This window comes from Phyllostomus hastatus, unplaced genomic scaffold, assembly GCF_019186645.2.
Source record: "Phyllostomus hastatus isolate PE091 unplaced genomic scaffold, TTU_PhHast_1.1 phas_scaffold_93, whole genome shotgun sequence".
Lineage (NCBI taxonomy): Eukaryota > Metazoa > Chordata > Mammalia > Chiroptera > Phyllostomidae > Phyllostomus > Phyllostomus hastatus.
Window position 1 is genome coordinate 21,332,677 of NW_025334042.1, and position 20,131 is coordinate 21,352,807.

General features: G+C 39.1%; 1 protein-coding gene across 4 annotated transcripts in view; it reads right to left on the reverse strand.

The window, feature by feature from the left end:
- Nucleotides 1-20,131, reverse strand: part of DIP2B (disco interacting protein 2 homolog B) — a 219,474-nt gene that overhangs the window by 134,930 nt on the left and 64,413 nt on the right. Inside the window, exon 1 of one of the 4 annotated variants that reach the window (XM_045829327.1) lies at nt 1,891-2,009. The exons of the other annotated variants lie outside the window; for them this stretch is intronic. The gene's annotated coding sequence lies outside the window, so the exon portion shown is untranslated. Of the gene's footprint in view, nt 1-1,890; nt 2,010-20,131 lie in introns of those variants that run through there. 4 annotated transcript variants of the gene reach the window in all.

Consider the following 20,131-nt stretch of genomic DNA (forward strand, 5'->3'; position numbering starts at 1 on the left):
TTATTTAGAATGGAAGGGCAGATAAAGTGCTTCTCAGATAAGGTCAAGTTAAAGGAGTTCATCATCACCAAGTCCTTATTTTATCAAATGTTAAAGGGACTTATCTAAGAAAAAGAAGATAAAAAACATGTACAGTAAAATGATAGCAAAGTCACAATTATGAACAACCACACCTAAAACAGAAACAAAAACCAACTAAGCAAACAACTAGAACAGGAACAGAACCACAGAAATGGAGATCACATGGAGGGTTAGCAACAGGGGAGTGGGAGGAGGAGAGAGGGGGAAAAGGTACAGAGAATAAGTAGCACAGATGGTAGGTAGAAAATAGACAGGGGGAGGGTAAGAATAGTATGGGAAATGTAGAAGCTGAAGAATTATGACCCATGGACATGAGCTAAAGGTGGGGAATGTGGGTGGGAGAGGTTGTGCAGGGTGGAGGGGAATGAAGGGAGGGAATGGGACAACTGTAATAGCATAATCAATAAAATATATTTTTAAAAAAGAAAAGAAAAAAGTCCTTTACTCAATGCGGAAATAGGTAGGTGTCAATGACATGATATTAGAGAAAGATAAAGAAATGAAACTCATATTTAGACATTACTAAAATTATTTCTGAATCTTACGTCAGTCAGTCACATGGCTGGCTGCTTTGGACCCAACCTGAAAGAATGAAGTATAACCACGTTCTGCAAGAGTGCTCACTTCATGACAGTGGGAGGGAGAAACACATACTTGCCAAATATGATAAAGGAAACTCTGAAGGGCTGAAACCAGCCAAGCCAATGAGTAAAACCATCCAAAGAACTTTACTACTGTTCAGTTTGTAACCTTCTCCTTTAAATCTGTAATATAACATATACTTTAAATTCACAAAGATTGAAAAGATAACTATAATAGAGAAGCTCTAAAATATCATTAAAGCAGCCCATTGTTTCAGCTGAACAGAGGTTGTCATTCATTACACACATGCCACTCTGTGTCATCTGTGACAAGGTGCAGGACTGCACAGGGAAGGTCCAAGAGACCCCCTCACTACTTCCAGTGCGAGTTCCCATGACACCCCTTCCTAAACTCCCTCAGCCTATCAGACATCACACATCCCAACACCACCCAGTGACTCAAAGAAGTGATGCTCCTTTTTCAATGATACTCCTCCACACACAGGACACAGCACTATCTACCACAGTTATATTAAGATAACACTCTCACTTTTAATCTCTTACTTGCTAGAATAATCAAAATAGTGAAGTAACTATTGTCTGCAAACTCTAACTATTAACACAATGGATAAAGTCAGAAAAAATCACATATAAATACCACAATGCTGACAAAGAATCCAGACATTTCAACATAACAAGATGCCAGATTTTCACTTTTTTGCTTAAATTAAAATAATTTTACACTGAATTAAGAAATTATATTGTCAAATGTTTTCCCATTCCAACATGCACTATGCAGCCTTTAAAAAGAACAAAATAAATTTACATATGCTGATATGGAACATTCTTTTAAGATGTAAGTGAAAAGCAAACTGTAGAAGAGTTTGTATAGGGAAGCCCCTCCTTAGAGCTTATCTCTGCCTGTATTTGCTAGTTTTGCCTGAAGGGCAAATTAACACAAGGATTCACAAAAGACTGGAGAAATGTGTGAATTTTAAATTGCCAATATAACAAAAAACTGGCTTAGATGATTTTTTAAGAGGTTAATGGAAATTTTTACTGATCAAATACAAATATCTGATCACATTAAAGCAATTATTACCTATTCTTTCATAAAAAGTAAAAATAACCAAGTTTCAAAGAAATAAAACTGAGACAAGTAATAGCTATTTTTAAAAACATGCAAATCAGATTTATCTAAACCCGGGTTACCAAACTCCTTAGTTACCGAATCCTTAGTCTCCTTTCGTTCCAATTGAAAATTCTCTTTTTAAGGATCATCCAAACCCGGTCAACACTCTGAAAGCTTCCTGGTCTCGGACACATGTCAAAGCTCTAAGGCCCAACAGCCCAAGACGGTCTGCACAGAGCAATGACGGCTCTCCAGCTGCCTGGGCACACTGCCTGTGTCAGCTTGTCTCACCACCATGCAAATCAGACACGATCCAACTCACACAGTCAGAACTTTGTCTCCAAGATCCTCCACCAATTTCTCACTCTTTCATTTCTATTTATGATTCTTATTCTATATTTCTAAAACAATTCTATTGGTGCCAAAGGCCTCTCTTTATATACTAAGCTATAGAAAGCACCTATAAATGAGACTGAACTCTTCTTATGTGAACCAAAGTCTCAAAGCCATGGATGGAACAGTGTGTGGGATGGGAGCACCTATTGGCAAAACGCTATCACACTATTCAGCTTTACTGAACACTGTAAACACCTAAAACACAGCAGGAAATGAACCATGCTCCAGGAGCTGAACTGGAGTTATGAGAGCACAAAGGCACAAAGAAATCCAACTTTCTGAGGGTAGAAGAGGGAAGGCTGAGAGTAGAGGGGGAAGGTAAAAGCCCTCCAATATATTCCTAGAAGGCTGTATGCCAGAGACCACATATTTAATTCTTTCTCATACATTCTCACTTTAGTGCACCTGGAGATTTTTCTTCTGTGAATAAATGATTTATTTTATCATGTAAATACACAGGCTTTTGGTTAATTCAATTATCACAAAGTGAAAAAAACACACTTGAACAACGTGGATATAGTACTAGTCCCAATGGACACATTAAGTATAATCTTTGTGTACCTGAAGCTTTCTGTTAATAAAACTGTACCAGTTCACTCTCCAGTTCTAAATATACTCACCAGTACACAATAGGACAGGAAACCTACCAGCTATGCACACCACTAGCTTGCTAACACTCATTACCAGAGTCAGCAGGCAGTATTTTATTCTCATTAGAGCCAATGGCTGCCAAAGTGTTATTCTTTTTAGACCTTGAAATTGAGCTCCATTATCATTTATATGGCCAATTTAACTTAATGGTATTATGAAAATAAATTTTTAAATATATCATGTCATTCAAAGTAGAGCTCCTACCTCTCAATAAGAAGAAAATGTCAAAGTAAACCAAAAGAATTACAGCTAAAAGCTTAAAGGCAGATCCTGGATTCCAAAAGACAAGCCCTTTGAGACTTGTTATTTTACACTGCTAAAATAAACTACGTAATCTTATCTAACAGGCAAAATAGAAACAGCAAAGCACTTAAATTGATACAAAACAAAGACATGCAAAACATTTTATCACATATCAAACTATAAATACCTTTTAAGATATGTTACATCTGAACTGGGCTAAACTTTTTAAATACATTGCTGATTTCCCGATAACGCCCACATATCATCTCCATTTGTGGCCTCAGGTGATTCACTAGTCTCTGAGGGGCTCCTTTTCTTATGCAAAATAGCTGGACTCATTTGTAAGGTTGAGACATATTTTTAAATAGCTGCTGCATTATGTTTAAGATAAAGTCAATATGTTTTATACAATATTTCTAGAAAACTAAAGTCAGCTATGGTCTTATACCAGGACATTAAGTTCAGAGCCATACATAAATTCCTCTTCATGTATGGATTTTAATTCCAGCAAGTGTAGAAAACAATGAAGAAAGGTTGTAGAAGTATAAAATTCAAGTTTAGTTCAGGTTGAAATTTAGTTCTCTACTAAAGAATAAAATAATTAACTTATACTGAAGGGATAAACAAAAATATAAAAATTGATAAAAACTAAGAATATTGGGTTTAACAACTGGGCACCAGAATGAGCTCCCCACTTCTTGGCCTTCAACGTAAATGGAGAAATAAGACAAATTATTTGAAAAGATGGTATACCTAACTTGTAAATGGAGTTTCCTGTGGGTTCTGGTCCATAAATAGGCTAAAATTTTATAACACTGAGACTTGATCAATCTATAATTTAATATTAAATTCCTGTTTTTAAGAAAATTTTTTCACTGTAAAGGACAATTGCAATAATAATCCTCAAGTAGAGGGCACTGTAACAAATAAACCAATGATTTGCTCCTTGGGTCCAACTATGAACCCTCAATCATTTCTCCAGCAAGGACCACACATGGCATCTTTAAAGAGAAAAAAAATGCTGTAAATGTTATTCTGCCTATCTCCTCCACCACTCACTTTCATCAGCTGCAAGGCAGAGAAGACAGAAAAGAGAAAGAAAGCAGCATGAAGATCTTACAAAGATAATTAGCTCCTGATTAGCATACATTTCTACTGTAATATTCAAGATATTTAAACTTCTCCTCTTAATCTCTTCTAATTTTTCTTCCCCATGGTCTTTCATCACACGATTGTTAAAATTTAGGTAATAAGAATCCTCCCAAGCCTATAAGAGCCTACAACACCTGATACCATTTACCCATATATATGGGCCCCATTTCTCCCCCTCCCTTTCTAATTCACTAACCTCACACTCAAATACACCATTTTTTAAGGATCCTTGCACCAATCACTTTCTGTGCCTGAAATATACTTTCCCTAGACCTTCTCATAAATTAGCTCCCTCTATCGTTCTAGGTCTCAGCTCAAATGTCATCTCTTCAGAAAGGCTGTTCCTGACCGCCCCAGAGAAAGCAGTTTTATTTTATTTTACAGAAAACAGCAAATAACACATCAGGGCAATTAAGGAAACCAGCAGGATTATCACTTTTTAAAAAAAAAATTAGAGATAGAGAAGAAGGGGGAGAGGATGAGAGGGAAGGTGTGTGTGTGTGTGTGTGTGTGAGAGAGAGAGAGAGAGAGAGAGAGAGGGAGGGAGAGAGAGAGAGAGAGAGAGAGAGAGAGAGAGAGAGAGACTGATTTTGTTGTCCACTTATTTATGCATTCACTGGTTGATTCTTGCATGTGCCTTGACCAGGGATGGAACCTGCAATTTTGGCATATAGGGACAACACAAGATTATCACAATTTTAAATAAGACATTTAGCAGTCATTTCACTCAATCACATGATTTTAAAGGTGAGGAATGTAAGTTCTGAGCATTAAGAGACTTACATTTCACTTCACCAGACCCCACGCCCACCCTTCAAACTTGGTCTTCAAACTGGCCTATAGAAACAGGCACAGAACCCTGCTGGACAGTAGGGGCTACATATCCAGAGCCCAGCTGCTGGGTTAAGTTGGAGCTCTAGTTAGTGTGGTCTTGTTATGATGGCCCATCCCCACCTAGCAGAGGCATGCAACCCAGCAGACAGAGATCTCATTCAAACAGGACACCCTAAAAAAGGTCTTCCTGATCTTTAGTGAAGGTACTATTAAGGAAATAACTACTGTATATACATTTTTAAAAGTGGTGGGGAGCTGTGAATTTTGTGTAAGTACAGTACCTTAGAAATACTAACAAAACAATTTCTAAAACTGTTTCACCAATGTATTACTTCAAGGTTATCTTTCTTTGGGTGAAGGGGGCAGGGTAACTGAACATTTAAGTTTAGCTTTGCTTTCATCCACTGGTATTATATAGCTACCAAATAAATCCTAAACCTATAGATTACAATATTATAAAAGCAAAAGATCTTCACCCCAGCTGGTGTAGCTCAGTGGATTGAGTGTGAGCCTTTAAACCAAAGGACTGCCAGTTGGATTCCCACTCAGGGCACATGCCTGGGTTGCAGGCCAGGTCCCCAGGAGGGGGCGTTCGAGAGACAATCACACACTGATGAGTCTTTCTCTCTTTCTCCTTCCCTTCCCCTCTCTAAAAATAAATAAATAAAATCTTTAAAAATATATCCAGCAAGTGAATATTGAAAAAAATGACATTAAAATTATTTATTTATTTATTTATTCTTAGAAAGGGAAATGGAAAGAGAAAGAGAAAGAGAGAGAAAGAAACATCAATGTGTGGTTGCCTCTCGCACACCCCCTCATGGGGACCTGGCCTGCAACCCAGGCATGTGCCCTGAGTGGGAATTCAACCAGCAACCCTTTGGTTTGCAGCCCGTGCTTAAATAAAATCTTTTTTTTTTAAGCAAAATATCTTCAAGAGATAATTTTCTTTAAAGTTTCTTTTCTACACCTAGTTTTCAAACACACTAGAACAAAGTTTAAAGTATAGCACGGCTTATCTTTTTAGCCTGAGACAGACCCCAAAACATAAATGCAGGTAGAACACCTGCAATATCCAACAAGGAAAAGGAAAACCTGAAAGAACCAGAAGGAAGAGAAGACAGAAACACAGATGACATGCAAGGTATATGTGGATGAATTACAAAAGGTTACTTTTGGGGTTGCTGCTTCCATAGAAGGTCTAAAAGCACAGAAGGCACTAAGAAGAGGAAAAAACACTGAAAATAAACTAGGGTTGAATGGGTAAAACAGTAGTGGCAAATTCCTCAACTATCACAGTCTGACATAATTCCATGCATCTCTTAATTAAAATAAGATGTTTTATTTTAGACAGAAACTAACAAACTGCTTCACAAAAAATATTCTCTCCTTGTCAAAGACACCTCTAGAACTTTTAATAGGGCAGGGGTCCAAAAGAATGAGTGGCAGAAAGAATAACTCTGAATTAATTAGTCATTAAATATTTTAATAAGGTCCCCACAGCAAATGAAGGGTGAAACAAGAAGGCAGCCTACAGGTTAGGCAGACTCAACAACAGAGTATCCACAGAACCTAAGAGGACAAGGGAACACATATATTAAAGCATCACGTTGCACACCTTGGGAAAAAATGAACAAGAGGGTAAGGGAAGGGGCAGAAAAGAGGCAAGGAGCCCCAGACTCTGTGTCAATCTCCAGTTTTATCTAGAAACCAACAGACTTCCTGTGCATTTCCGAAGTCAACAAAGACACCTGCCTAAGGTGCAAAATTGAAGTGACTGCACCTGGAAGAGAAACCTAAGAACAGACCAGCTGAAGTTTTAATTAATATATACTACTTAGTTTTATAGTACATTTGTCCATGGTTCAAAATTCAAAGATACAAAAAGGGGAAAATATCATTTCCTCTTGTTTTCCTGTCAAGTTCTTTCTTGAGAATTTGCCCAAAGATACACATACAAGCAACATTTTTTTAAAAGCAGTCATTGTTTTAACTAAATGCACTGACATCGCACATATGCATACACTTACAACTTTTCTAAGGAAGCTGACTTCTTTAAGACGTTTATCAAGTATCAGTGCTGATTGTGAAGTCTGGGTTCTGGCCTCAGCTCTGTGAAAGTCTGGGAGAGATCCAACACTTCTCATTCTCTCTTATCTCTTCAGTCACCTCTTGAACCCAGTCCACCACAAGCTCCTGCCTAGACTTGCTCTGGTCCCTCCATATCCTCTAAATACGTAATCCACCCTCTTGCCTCCTCCAAGCCATTCTACTGAGGACTGTAGCTGAAATAATTTTTTAAATGCAAATCCTGTTTTTATGTGAATGCTCAACTGTTTTGCAATTTTCTTTTTATTGCTTCACTGAAACCAGAAAAAGTAATAAACCCAGACTATGTATACCCATAAATTCTTAGCATTAGGGGGGCCTTTCAGGACATTCCCCTAAGACATGTGAATTCTGAGAATAACTTTGCTGACTGCAAGCACCTAGAGCTTAAGAGTGGATGTTAAGTTCTGTGCATTGGCAGACTGCCCACAGAGAGACTGGCAGAGTCTTTAGTGGTCACTTCCTGAGTTGGATCCTCTCACTGAACAGCCCACACTGAAAAGACTAAAGCCCACAGAGACAAAGTAAGCAGACTATATCTAGAATGCACAGGATCACTAAATGCCACAGTTATGTGGGAACTTAAAGGTCATTTATTCATTCATATTTACTGGAGGCTAAGCACTGTGTTAGGTATCAGGAACTGCAGTGAACAGACAGACAAAATCCTGACTTCATAAAGCATGTATTTCTAAATACATTTCTAGAAAAGAAACAACACCCAAGAGTATTACAAAGACACCTTCTCTCAGGCCTGGATTATTGTCATCAACTTTGGGTCAGTCTCTCTGTGCCTGCTCCTGGCCTCTGCACTGATTTCTGCACAGCAGACAGGGTGATGCTTTTTAAATGTAAGTCAGATCATGCCTAAACCTTGCTCTATATTTCCTATACTTAGAATAAAAATCAAACCCTTTACCATGGCCTCATGTCACCAGGCTCTTCTCTGCCTCTCCTCACTCACTCTGCTCTGGCCCATGCTTGCCCACTGGTGTTCCAAGGCACCAGCCTGTTCCTCCTCTGGGACTCACTTTCTGCTCCATCTGCCTAAAACATCCTTCCCCCAAGTCTTCACGTGACGCTGTCTCACTTCACTGTCCTTGTCCTCTGACCAATGTTTAGAACAGCATTCTGCATTTAGCCTCCTTCATCTGTCTGCACAGCACAGATCACAGTCAAAATAAGGTTTCTTTTTAATAATGGGGAGGGGAGTGGGATGAGTGGCAGTACAGATAAAACTAGACTGGCCATGTGCTTGTTGGCTAACTGCTGGTATTAGGTGATGCGTATACGGAGATTCCCTCTACTAGTCTCTCTACTCTGGTATATACTTACAAATCTCCGTTTAAAAATGTAAAAATAACAAAAGAAATCCAGAATATTAAAATGGTACTAGTATTTACTTTATGCCTCCAATAAACACTAATATTCCAAAGGTTCATAAAACTCTAGTTTGCTTCCTTAACAACTAATCCGGAAAGAAGCTATTACCCTCCCAAATAAAATTTAAAGTTACTCCCTTTCTCTCTTGTCTTTTTTTCAGGACCAAGCCTACCCTACTGTGCCATGTGTGGTACTGGGAATCCTGCCCAGGTGCAGTGCAACCTGGAACAAAGGGGAACCACTGCCTGACAGGAAGGAGTGGGGGGCTGTTCAGCTTCAGGCTCACCTGGCTTTCACACTAAGCTCTGCCTCCATCACTATTACAGGTGACATTCTGGCCTCAAAAGAGAAAAGAAAAAGAAGAAAGTAAAATAAAAGTTACCTTCCCTTTCCTTCCTCAACAAACATCTCATATTCACAAGCTTATGGAACCACTGCAACAACAAGCTTGCCTCCCTTAACTTCCTGTTTAGCCGATGAGAAGTAAAGGGTGGACTGGGACCAGCGCATTCTTGACAACAGTCATGGAGGAGACAAAGCCCTCTCTGCTTCCCAGGGTCCCCACGAGGTTGGTCAGGTTAATTTTACACCAGATTGCTTTTAAAGACCGTCGTGGTGAGTGTGGGTAGCAAACGGGTGCTATGGAGGAGATATCAGCACCGAGTAACTGCCCCTTGGGAAGTGAGGTGAATAGTACTTCTCTGATTCTACTAGCAATCCTCCCTCCACACCTTCCCACAACTCTTTTCACCCTTCTTCTTTCTAAAAACCAGGCCTGTGGCAAATAAGATGAACTGAACACCACATGCTGGAAAGCAGCAAAATCCTATTGGATACCACTGCTCTAGCTCTTCCTTGCCAATCTGAGGGCTACTGGACTGGTTTTACTGACTAAACTGGTTGCCCAGGAAGGTGTATATTATCTCTGAAAGCCACAAGGAACATTTTCTCTTTGCAGTAGCAGTCTTAAAAGTCCATCAGTTTTTAGCTTCTGAATACATATCAGTTTCAGTGATTCCCAAATGGGGCTAATTTTAGGAATTTCTAGAGTAGTTTTTTTAAAGATTCAGTTGGGGACCAGAAATCTGTATTTTTAAAAGTCATCAGGTAGTTGTGCTCACTTAGATTTAGAAGCTAATGATGTAGCACAACCTAACGTACAAAGTCAGTCACAATTCTAAAGAGTGACCTGCCTCTGAAATACTTTTTTATTGTTGTTTGAATATAGTTGTCTTCTCCATTTTCCCACCACCACTTCCTCCCACCCCACCCACGCTCACCTCCCACCTTCAATCCTATCGCCTTTGGCTTTGTCCATGGGTCCTTTATACATGTCCCTTGACACACCTTCCCCTTCTTTCCCCTATTATCTCCCTCCCCTCTCCCTTCTGGTTACTGTCAGTTTGTTCTTATTTTCAATGTCTGTGGTTATATTTTGCTTGCTTGTTTGTTTTGTTGAGTAGGTTCCACTTATAGGTGAGATCATATGGTATTTGTCTTTTACCACCTGGCTTACTTCACTTAGCATCATGCTCTCCAGATCCATCCATGCTGTGGCAAAGGGTAAGAGCTCCTTTCTTTCTGCTCTATAGTATTCCATCATGTAAATGTACCACAGTTTTTTGATCCACTCATTTACTGATGGGCACCTAGGTTGCTTCCAGCTATTTACTCAGCTATTGTAAATTGTGCTGCTATTCCTCCAAAGTATTTAGTTATTCTGATCATAATCAAAATATTTTCCTGAAATAAAACCACAATTCTCATAATATATAAAGTAAAATTGAATCGTTAATTCGGAAAATAAAACATTAATAAAGAGACGACAAATTACAAGGAAGGACTAAAGCAGGGTGTTCAGAGACCGGCACTACTGACATTTGGGGCTGGATAATTCTCTGCCGACAGAGGCTATCCTGTACATTGTAGGGCGCTCCCATCATTTCAACAGAAAGTCTGTGAAAATCTTATTGTAAGAACATTAATGAGAGAGTTTGCTGAAATGAAGGCAAGATCTTGGACTGCTATCCACTAGATGCAGGTAGCTACCCCCCCAAGTTATGACAAACAAAAATGCCTACAGACATTGTCAAATGTCCCCTGGGGGACAAAAATCACCCCAGATTAGAAATGTGGGCTAAAGAAACTGTGTTAAAAAATAGAAGGAAGGCTAAAGTAGACTGGGAGTTAAGATACAGAAAATAAAACTGTCTTCAAAATATAAAGCAATAGCACATAGAGAAATGTTAGCTCTTCATATTCACTAAAAATAAACAAAAGGAAGCAGACTTAAGTTAGAAATGGGAGCATCAACAGTACTCATAAGGCCGTGGCTGGTGTGGCTCAGTGGACTGAGTGCCAACCTGAGAACCAAAGGGTAGCTGGTTCAATTCCCAGTCAGGGCACATTCCTGGGTTGCAGGCCAGGTCCCCAGTAGGGGCGCGTGAGAGGCAACCACACACTAATGTTTCTCTCCTTCTCTTTCTCCTTCCTTTCCCCTCTCTCTAAAAATAAATAAATAAAATCTTTTTTTTTTCTTTTTAAAAAGAGTACTCCTAAGGGAAACCCTCTCAACTCCTAATGTTTATTATAGCCAGGAAACTGGAGGCCCTTTCCTGGAGATAATTGGAATGAAAAGACTACGACTCATTTGAGACTAGAGTGTGTGGGCATGAGAGACCTATGGAGGGCCTGTTTTAGCCTGAGAATTTCTCCCATCCTGGATCCTAAAGCAAACATGTGACTTAGACTATGTCTCCCTGTGAGCTCAGGTCTATGTGATGTAACAATTCCTTAGGGCACACAAGGCAAGCCAACAAGGTTAGCAGGTTTGTGGCCCTCCCCTGTTGCTTCTGTCCCCAAGGCCAAGGTGAGGCTCTGAATGGGCATTCTCATTTGTGCCTAGGGCATTCCTGGCATTTGTCTGGTGTCTGTGCTGAGGCTGACAGTCCGGAGTGGACATCTGACCAGAAATGGCATTCCACCCAGACCAGCGCTCCTACAGGGTCTAACTCGGCAAAAGTAAAGGCGAAGAGAAGAAATTAGAGAATAGAACAAGAAATAAGTCAGAAATCCCTTTCTTGTAAATCAGCAGTTCTCCAAAATCTAGTCCATGGTTTCTGGGGGTCCCCAAGAACTTACACAAGTCCACAAAGTAAAAAATGTTTCAATAATGACGTTAAGACAGGATTTGCCCTTTTTTCTAAGTGAAAGGCTATTCAAATTTTTACCTCTTGTTTTTCATCCATAACAATGGATCTCAAAGTTTATACTCCTAAATCATTTGCATGAACGGTATAAATACAATGGTGACTAAAACTGCGGGAGCCTTAGCAGGAATCGAGATGGTGGTGCCTTAGGACACACACACCTGTCTGAAGTTACTGGTTTGCTCACAGTGTGGCCCGAGTCTGTATCCTTCTGACACGGTGTGGTATTTCAAGAAAAAGCACCTGCATAACTGAGCAGTGAGCTGAACTGCCTGCCTTTTTATTTAACACCATTTTTACTTGCAAGAACAAATGATGGACAAACTATGGTTATTCAGACTTGAGTATTAGATGGATATTTTCTTCAAAATGAATAAAGTAAGCCTGTCACTAGCAACGTTTATGACAATGAACAATTTCAGTGAACTGAGAGTGATTTCAAACAAAAAATCAAAATTTTGGAAAACTTGAGCTTAACGCTTCCCAACAGTTGGCATTTTTCTTAAGAGATTGAAAGTAATATTAACAAATACAATTTTTGATATTGTACCATAAAATATATCATAATTTGTGAGATGTGTATAACTCAGTGATTCAGTATTTTCCAAACGATCAATGCATTATGTTTAAAAAAAGGCATACATGGGTAAGAGATCCATTCAGTTAAGATGGATAAATGGATTTTAATATAATACAGTACAAAAAATCAATTCATGTGGTTTCATATTCTACACTGTAATGAAGCTTTAATAAACTACCACTTGAGTTTGGGTACAGTATCAAAGAATATCATAGTTATCTGAAAAAACTATTAAAACAGTCCTGATTTTTCCAACTACATAGCAATGGGAGGCCAGATTTTCTTCATATACTCCAACCAAAACAATTCATACGACACATTAAATTATAAAGCAGATATGGGGCCTGGCCGGGTAGCTTAAATGGTCAGTGTCACTCGAACACACCATGGTTGCAGGTCGGCTCTCAAGTCAGAGTACATACAGGAAGCAACCATGAATGCATAAATAAGTAGAGCAACAAACTGATATTTCTCTCTCTCTCTCTCTTCCTCTCTCTAAAATCAATAATAAATTTTTTTTTTAAAAGTAGATATGATAATTTAGACATTAGGGTCATAAAAATGTAAAATGGTGCTTCTCATTAAATATATTTTTGCTTTGGAAAAGTTTTATTCCTCATAAAATATGTTACTTATGATAACACATAATAGAATTATTACTGTCATTTTAAATGACTTAAATATTTTTTAAAATAGTTCAGTTTTTAATTTCTAAATGGTAAATATTGATAGATATAATCCACATAAACAAAAGCTATTTGAGTCTTAATAATTTAATAGTACAAAGGTTAAAAACCACTGTTGTAGTTAAAGAAAAAGAAGTAAAATTTTTGTTTAAAGATTTTATTTATTCACTTTTAGAGAGAAGGGAAGAGAAGAAGAAAGAGAGGGAGAGAAACATCGGTGTGTGGTTGCCTCTTGCAGGGGCCCCAACTGAGGACCTGGCCTGCAACCCCGGCATGTGCCCTGACTGGGAATCCAACCAACAACCTTTCAGTTTCCTCAATCCACTGAGTCACACCAGCCATGGCCAAGAGGTAAAAATTTTTAAACCCTTTAAAGAAACTGAAGTTATATGAAACTAGAGGACTGCTTCATGTTTTAAAAGTTACAAAAATTCAGCAGCAGAAAAACCTGAATGAATCTCTAAAGAATTATGTTGAGTGGGAAAAATCCAATCCTAGAAGTTTATATACTCTGATCCCACCCACACATTCTTTTATTTTATTTTTCAATTACAGTTTACATTCAGTATTATTTTGTATTAGTTTCAGGTGTAAAGCACAGTGGTTAGATAATCATATACTTTACAAAGTGATCCTCCCAATTTCAAGGACCTACCTGGCATAGTAATTAAAATATTATTGCCTATATTCCCTACACTGCACTTTACATTCCCTTGACTATTTTGTAACCAATTAGTACTTCTTAATCCTGTCACCTTTTTCGCCCAGTGCCCTAACTCCCCTCCCCTCTGCCAACCATCAATCAGTCTGTTCCCTGCAACTATAAGTCTGCTTTCTATTTTGTTTGAAATGACAAAATTACAGAAATGGAAAATATTGCCCTGGGTGGTGGGGAGAGCTATGTGCAAGGGAGAGTAGGTGTGGCTGTAAAAGGGCAACAGGAGGGAGGGATCGTTGTGGTGATGGAAATGTTCTGTATCTTGACTATAACAATGTCAATATCCTGGTTGTGATACTGTAGCACAGTTTTTCAATGTTACCACTGGGGGAACTGGGTACAACGTAACTAGGATCTCTCTGTATTATTTGTTACAATTGCATGTGAGTCTACAATTATGTCAAAATTTAAAAAATAAATAATTAAAAAGTTATGAAACAGAAATCAAGAGAATATAACATAATTATCTGTTTAATAACTTTTAAATATTTAATTTACAGAGAAATCAACAGAATATGATTAAATCAAAAATCAGGAAGCTATAAATTCTGCCTATCAACAAACTGGTAATTGGTATCTTTAGAGTACTACTATTTTTGGTATTTTAGGAATAGAAACTACTCCTCAGAAGACCCATTATAAGTGTTAATTTATTATAATCCTATAATATGTCAGATGCTAGGTATATAAAATGACCGGGACATGGAACCTGCTGTCAAGGTGTGAATAGTGTAGTAGGGACGACTGAATGGCCAAGGAGTGCTCGGAATGCCACTGGAATGTGCAACAACAGAAATACAAGGTTGAGTGGGGGCAGAACTCCATCAGAGACAGGTGGGCTGAACGGAAATGGCGAGTCCAACTGAGCAGAGTCCTAAAGGGTAAAGAGGTTGTTGCAGGAAGGAAACAGAGGAGAAAAGGGCAAAATACACTGCGGGATTTTAAACAAGAGAGGAGATGATTAGGTTTCTATAGAGAATCAGATAGTAAATACTTAAGCTTTGCAGGCCACATAGGGTGCCTGATATATATACATAAAATAGTCTGTCCAGAAAGTATCCAGCTGTGCATCACGAAAAATAGAGATATTTCTTGAAGATACCAGATACAAGAAACACTGTATGCAGAACAATGACACCTCAGTCCCTTTCAAAGTAGGCACCTCAGGACCTCACACAGTTCTCCCAATCACCATCACCTGCCCTATAGTATTTTCCTGAATCTCATCAATGGTCTGAAATCCCTTCCCTTTCAAAGGTGATTTTAGTTTTGGGAAAAGTCAGAAGTCATAGGGCACCAAATCTGGACTGGAACAGGGCTAAGCCACCTTGGTGATTTGATGTTTCACCAAAAAACTCTGCACGAGATGTGATGCATGAGTGGGCATGCTGTGGTGATGAAGCTGCCGATCACCAATTGCCCATAGCTGCGGAATTCTGAATCATCCAAATGGTTTCAGTGGAGGAATGTTCAAGCTTAATGCAAAAACAGATGCAGATTCATTGCTCTACTCCCTCAGTCATTCTGAATGCACCAGCCACACAGTACACATGCTCACTCACCAGCGTTTACTGCCCCCACTGACTAGTACAGTGAAGTTGTCATTGTTCACACATGCACATTCCAGTCCACTCTTCCTGGCTACCATGTTACATGGATGCTGCACAAACCATTTTCATTATATTAACAATGGTTAGACTTTCTGGACAGATATCATATATATTTGCTTGTTTTAAACAACCACTCAAAAATGTAAAACCCATTTTTGGCTCATAGGTCTCTGGTTAAATTTGACCCAGTAGTATAGTTTGCTGACCTCTGATCTGGGAGATAAGTAATTACCAGGAAGGAGGAGCCTGAGGTAACATCAGGGTTTATGGATTAACCTAGTAGATAGGCCAAGGTACCACTCCCAAAGACTGTGAACACAGAATAAAAGGCAAGAGTTTCTGAGGTGTTGATGAGAGGGTGGGTGGAAGAGGTAAGTTTAGTTTTAGGTGGCACCAGTGGAACAGTTAAACAGAGTGTTGGATATATAAATATGGAGCTCAGAACAGAGAGTTGGGTAGGAGACAGAGATTTGGAAATCATCAGGATACAAAACAGTTAAAGCTGTGTAAGTGGCTCAGGGCCAAGGTGAGAGTGTCCAGTGTAAAGAAAGTTGGCTACAAACATGGGAAGCACTAGGCTGGGGGAGAGGGGAGAGAGAATGAAATAAGTCTGTGAAGAAAACTAACAAAGGGGAGACAGAGAGGCAGGTATATTTTAAAACGCTAATGGACTGCAGAAAACCAGGTTGGGGACCTTCATTTATTGCCCAGGAGAAAGTGCCAAGTCACAGATGTTTTAGAATGGCAGTGAGGGCTGCCTGAGGGCAGACAATCCCCGTGAGTCTGGTAAACAAACCTTAGCGATAATTTCCAAGAGGCCTATTGTTATAAGGTCTCTTTCCAAAACAAAGGTTTACTCCTTGGCCAAGTTATGCTATTGTTTCCTACCCTGTCACCAACCCACTCTTCATGTAAACCATGCATGGGAGGAGCCAAGCGCTAAAGGAGAACATTTGTTCCTCACCTCTGAAGTATTCTTCCATGAATGGAGGTCCAACCAGCAGTTGTAACGTCTCTGGCATTTCTCTGTCACTGAGATGATTCTATCTCGGGAAGGGAAGCAACTGATCTGATGGAGAATTTTGGGAAGAATAAACAGGCCAGCCGTGCCCTTCTTCCTCATACTAGTGAACTGCCAGTAGGAGTCAGGCTGGGTGAAGGGTCTGTATAACACATATGCCTTCTCTAACCCAGGGCAGTCCCACTATGACCAAGACATAGACATAGGTCGGCCTACTTCTGGAATTCAGTGAGCCAGCCAATCTGCCTCTAATACTAGAGTGCTTCCTTTACCTTTGCCATTATCAATAATGAAAACAATATCATGACCCCTGTCTGCTAATTCTTTAGGGTTTTTTTTTTTCAATTTATTCAAAATCTGGATTGGGTGGCGAAGTGCTATTTATTGTTTTCTACTCCCTTCTAGATACTAAAAGCAGCAGGCTTAGGTAAACGACAATCTAATTAGATTAGATTGATCTAATCTAATTAACCTACTGTAATCCTAGTAAAAATAACTCAAAACTTATGAAGAAGTTACATTTCCTTTAAATGGAGTTTCTTAGCTATTCTGATTATGAAATGTGTACTTCACATGTGTTTGTAACATGAAGCAAGCAAGAGACTATCAGCATGAAAGATACAATTACAGCTGAAATTAATTTCAAACATTTCATCTACTTTCAGATTGCAAGCTTTTGGAAAAAACTTCCAAGAACTCTTAATATTATCAAACACAGTCAAGGAAGTCACAGCACAATTCACATCTCCAAAATGCCCTCATTGTACTTAAATAAAAGTCATAAATATTCATCTCTGGTCTATTTTACAATACTTAAGAAGGAAAATTATTTTAATAAGTAATTTCATGCAAAAATACTGCCCACACTATTTATTCTACACTACATTTTTAGTCTGAGGAAGGGGAAATACACATTCTGTCCCTGGCTGGTGTGGCTCACTTAAGTTGGAGTGTCATCCTATACACGGAAAGGTTGGGGGTTCAATTACCAGTCAGGCCATGTACCTAGGATGTGACTTCAATCCCCGGCATATTGGGGAGGCAACCAATAGACATTTCTCTCTCACACAGATGTTTTTCTCTCTCAAATCAATAAACATATTTTTAAAAATTAAAAAAATGAAATAAAATAAAATGCATTCTGTAGAAAAAGGACACAATCAAAATTGGATTTTTCTAGAGAATGCCTCCCATCTGGGTTCTGCCTTTTTGAACCAGGACAATAGTTCAAAATAGTATGATTTAGTATGAAATAGTCTGAAATAGTATGATAAGTGATTAGTCCCACAATGGGCTTCTCTGTCAATCACAGCAGACACTGTCCACAGCACAAGGCACATCGCCACATCTCTGTTTCTAACACCTGCTGTACATTAAAGATAAGGCTACACAGATTATGTTGTAACCACGATACTGAATGAGTTGGGGTCAACACCGAATTGTAGGTGGCTACAAACCGGGGTAGGCCAGGAAGAAATGGCCTTACAATGGGATGGCAGCTGGACCAACTAGAGGAGGGCGCTCTACTAAATCCATAAGCTACCTGCAGGTACTCAGTCTTACTGGTCTCTTTACATCCTGACGCAGCCAGCACAAAGCTTTCCACAGTAAATGTTCAAGCAGTTGTGTGTTTAATGGAACCAAGTGCTGTGGCTGATGACGTCGGAAGCCTGGCTTCTGGGTAAGCAGTGTATTTGGAGATTTTGTGGAATTTACTTCTTCTGGATTATGTGCTAATAATGCAGGACAGATTTAGAAAAAAGCCTAAAAGGATTCATAACCATTTAGTTCTGACCAAATGAAAGCAAGAAATACCCTATGCAACTTTATTTATTAGAGCTCACATGTACAATGGTACACATTTCAACAGTTTTTGGGTGCCAAGAGCATTCTTTGTTTCAACAGCACACCCCAGCCAAGAAGCTGACACTGGGCATATTCTCACACTCTCAGCTGTCTCCTAGTGCTGCTCAGACCCGATTTAATGCCGTCCATTAAGAGTCACCATGCCGGAGGGACTGGATTGGTGCGCTCTCTGAAGAGCAGCCACCATGTAAATGTTAATTTACGGAAGAAGGCGCCAGGACACCAAAATGTTTTCTATTATTTTAAATTCGGACTGCACAAAGAAGAACCAACAACCAATAATTTAAGCAAACTAGCTGTAAAGACTTTCCAAATTACAGAATTGATAAATAAAAACTCTGGGAAATGGCAAAGTTGGAGAATGGAAGGCAGAAGATTCAGAAACAGTACAATAAATTGGAAGGTCCTTCAAAACAGCCCTGGCTGGTGTGGCTCAATGGACAGCATGCCAACCTGTGGACCAAAGGGTCACTGGTTCTATTCTCAGTCAGGGCACATGCCTCAGTTGCAGGCCAGGTCCCTAGTAGCAGATGCGCATGAGGCAACCACACATTAATGTTTCTCTCCCTCCCTTCCTCCCTTCCCTCTCTAAAACTAAATAAATAAAATCTTCAAAAAAAAAACAAAAACAAAAACAGAGCCTGTATTCGCGTTTTTGTTCTTTTTGTTGCTCACTCTTATCTGTCGGAGGGCCCAGCGATAGTTCTCTGACCACAGCACTCAGTACCCGTCCGCTGAATCAAACTGTTACAGAGGCATTCTTACTGCACCACCCCCTCAGCCCGCCACAAGGTTAGCAACCCTCAACTCTCTCCTTAGCAAATGCTTTCAGGCCTGCTTATGCACATAAAAATACTATAAAACATTTTTATAGGAAATATATCTTAACTTCATAGCATATAAATGGAGAAATAAGAATCTCCTTTGCAAAGGTGTATTTTTTAAATATTTCATTTTTAGTTTTAGAGGGTGTATTTTTTTAAGAGCCATATACTCAGCAAAGTTTGAGATAATTATGGTCTTAGTCTGGGGGTAATATCTGTATATCAGCATGTGACGGATACTTTAGCTTTGAAGAGAAAAGGACGACGTGTGAGGATGATAAAACAGTAGCTCCAACTTTGTGATTTTTTAAAAGTTTTTGCTTTGTTTCTACAGGCTGAATGAAGACAAGTGAGGAATATTTTGTGTTGAACAGGAAGGGCCACCTAAGCAAAGCCATGGAACTGGAGCTGTGCTGTGAGAAACCCCAAAGAGAAACATCTGTAACGCTGTCACACAGCTGCTCCCATACCCGTCTTTCCCAAAGGACTGAAGGCTCAAATGGAAGGAGATGCATTTTTTAAATAAACTTCCACTCCTAGATGGATGTTAAATTATATGAATAATTAAAAGGCTTCGGTTCCAAGGGCCACAGAGAATCTGACTCCCATTTACCTACAGCCATAGTTGAGAGGTATGTATTTTATATACGTATACATTCTCTGTGAGGCTTTTCCTGGAAACCCCATCCTTTCCCCTCTGTTGCCATGGCATTTTCTTTTCATACCTTTACTATCACTTACCTCAGCATATAATCAAATTTTAATTTCCTTTTTCTTATAAACTAGTTCCTGATTAGACTATGAGCTGTTTGTGGACCAGGTCCTAGGACATAGTCATTTAGCTCTCCCCATTATATACTAAACAGTGAGTTGATAAAAGTTTTGTTGAAAGAATGAAGTCAAACTTATGAGAATCTCGTTTTACAAATTTAAGGCTGCTCACTCAGAGGAAGACTTCAAGTGACCTGAAGTATTGAAAAAAATTATGTGTTTCTGCATCAAATATCTACATATTGTCTGCCTGTATCTTCATACCTTACAATGTCAGTAAGTAT